Consider the following 3,111-nt stretch of genomic DNA (forward strand, 5'->3'; position numbering starts at 1 on the left):
CAGAGACACCATTGTATGAAGCTGTGAAAGTGATGCTTGGATTCCCTTGGAAACCCCAAGAGGTTAAATATCCCAAAGCTATGGGATTCATGCCTCAAAAAGCTGATTAACAGGGGATGGAAACAGCCTAAGAGAAAGAAATGTGTTGCAGTTAACAAGGCTGAAGGGAATTGGAGCTGAATAGATGCACAGTCTGGAGTTTGACCAGATGGTTTTCTGTCTTGTTTTAGTCCAGTATTTCCTCATTGTGCTCCCTTCCCTATGTTTTGGAATGGTGATTCTTGTGTCATATATTGGAAATGTGTGATTTACTTTTGATTTTATACAGGATTAGAGTTAAGAGATTGAATGAATATCAAAAGAAATTTTGGACTTTTAAACATTGTTGAGACTATGATAGACTTATGGGGACTTTTGAAGTTGGATTAAATGCACTTTGCATTATGTTAGGGCTATAAATCATGAGGGACAGGGAGTGGAATGTGGTGGTTTGAATAGGGTTCCTCTCATAGACCATGTGTTTTAATGTTTAGCCCACAGAGAATGACACTATTAGGAGGTGTGGCCTTGTTGGAGTAGGTGTGGCCTTGTTGAAGGAAGTGTGTCACTGTGTGTGTGTGGGGGGGGGGAGTGGAGATTTGAGGTCTCCTATGCTCAAGCTCCAGCCAGTGTGGAATTCCAGTTTCCTCCCTGCTGCCTTTGGATCAAAATGCAGAACTCTCATCTCCATGGGATGTCTGTACACCTGTATACTGTCATATTTCCAGCCATGAAGATAGTGGACTAAATCTCTAAAACTGTAAGCCAGACCAACTTACATGTTTGCATTTATACAAGTTGTCTTGTTTATGGTGTTTCTTAACAGCAATAAAATTGTAACTGAGACAAATTCCTCTGCATCAGATGTTGGGGTTCTAGAGCAGCTTCCCAAACAACACAGACTACTCTCATTGTTCTTGGTTACGCATTGTTACTAGATACTAAAACTACGTTGTTGAAGATTCCAATCACAGCTTGAAGAACACAGAGAAGTCAGTCTGAAACTGACCTTTAAATTTCTTTTCTACTGACTAGCTTTTATGGCTCTGATAGGTATGGTAAATGCTTCCATGAGCGAAAGGTCACTAAAAGTATTACCAGGTAGCAAACCCTATTTGCTATGATATCAACTTGCCAGACAAAATGTATCCACTGCTGCATTAGTAGCATGCATATTGTTATGATTATAACCACTTCTATATTAACTCTCAGTCCTGGTTGCACCAGGTAGTCATTGCCTGAACTGTAAAACTAGTCAAAACTCCATGGGTCAGAGTTCATAGGCCTGACAGAGGGAATTTACTCCTGTTGTCTTGATAAATAGATTATTAAAGTGCCTTCTAAATATTTGTGTTTCCACACTCTTAGGTAGAGCTGCTCTCAACCTTCTCTCTGCAGTGGCTAGCAGTTAATGCAGGACTCATAACTAGTGCTAGGAGTAAATGACAGTTGTGTGCCCAAACCAAAATAAAGCATCTATATCTATCCCTCAGCAACCCCAATGTTCTGAGACCATTATGAAAGAAAAGGAAGAATAGTTTTGTGAAATGCTATCTTCTGGACATGAAATAACATCACTATTGTACTCATGACCTCACTGAGGTTATGAATACTTGTACAACACCTGCACAAGACCAGTCAACATTGTACCAGACAACAGAAATTGGATTGATTAGTTTAGCAAAGATGAGGAGACATGAACAAAGAATAGGAATATGTTGAGTGTACATGGAGGAGTAGAGGAGAGGCTTTGAATGTGGAAATTAGCATATATCATTTACATGTATGCCATTATGAAATAATGAATAATACATAGTTTTATTCTTTGATTTATTCAATTTTATTCTTTGATTTTGTGAACCCATGTGGATATGGAAGGAGAGAAAAAAATGAAACACAAAGCAATGGTCAGTATTTAATCTGTAATCACAATCATGTTTTTAGTTGATTTTCTTTAGATGTATTAACGTAGATTTTCTTTCCCTGCCTCTTCAAACAGATAGATAGATTTGATTTTGATAGGGATATCTGACTAGAAGATAAGATATCTCATCTTACTTTTTTTTCCTGAACATTTTTCTTCTATGTGTTCATTAAAAAAGGGGGGGGAAGTGGCTACTGTTATTTGCGGAATGTGAGTCTTCATCAGATCAGGGACCTTGAAGACCTGATCTTTCATTTTAACTATACAGCTTGTATCTTAAAAGCTAAAATTTTGCCTTTGATGTATGTGCATTGGGTATGTCTTCCATCCCCAGGATTTAGTCTATCTAAGGAGCGTTTTCATCATGGTGGAGTAGTTTCTCTTTGGCAGCAGTTTAAATTCTTTCTGCTAAAAAGAGTGTAAAGTTTGTATTTTCTTACACTGAGGCATACATGCATGGTAGGATCATTGTTGCTGTGTGCTTTTAGAAAAAAATGTGCTTTTAAATTTATACTGTATTAAGAGACAGTACAATAAAATTCATGTTACTAGATATTGGTGTATTTTGGGACCAGTGATCTTGTTTCTCTGGGCTTTAGTTTTCTCTTTAGTTTTATTTTCACTTCCTGAAAGGAATGTATTGAAGCCTTACTGGATGTTGTCAGAATAGGAATCTAGGGATAGGACCATGCTTCAGCTCAGTGCTCTCTGTAGGGTGTGACTCCTGTTGCTGTCATATGCTTACACCCACTTTCTCCCTGAAGTTTGGTGTGATTTGAGCTGTGGGTGGAGAAAACAGAGCCAGTCTGCTGATATTTAAACTTTCAAGGAAATGAAATATAGTCTCTCTTTTAAAAAACAAAGCTGGGGGGATTTTTAGACTTTTGTATTTCCAGAGGAGAGATTTGGAAGGTGGTAAGATAAAGAAAATGTGAAAAGAAAATATGCTGAATAAAAATCCTCTATGCCACTGCTGGAGAGAAATGTTATATGATTCATTTCCCAAGTAAAAGCTTGGAAAGACAAGAGAGGAAATCAGAATGATCATCAAGTACTATTTGGAATTTGAACATCTTTGGCAATCTCAATACTATAGTCACCCTGGACTGCAAGAAAAATACCATAGATGGCTAGCTTAGAAAAAATAA

Source organism: Rattus rattus, chromosome 2 (genome assembly GCF_011064425.1).
Source record: "Rattus rattus isolate New Zealand chromosome 2, Rrattus_CSIRO_v1, whole genome shotgun sequence".
Taxonomy (NCBI): Eukaryota; Metazoa; Chordata; class Mammalia; order Rodentia; family Muridae; genus Rattus; species Rattus rattus.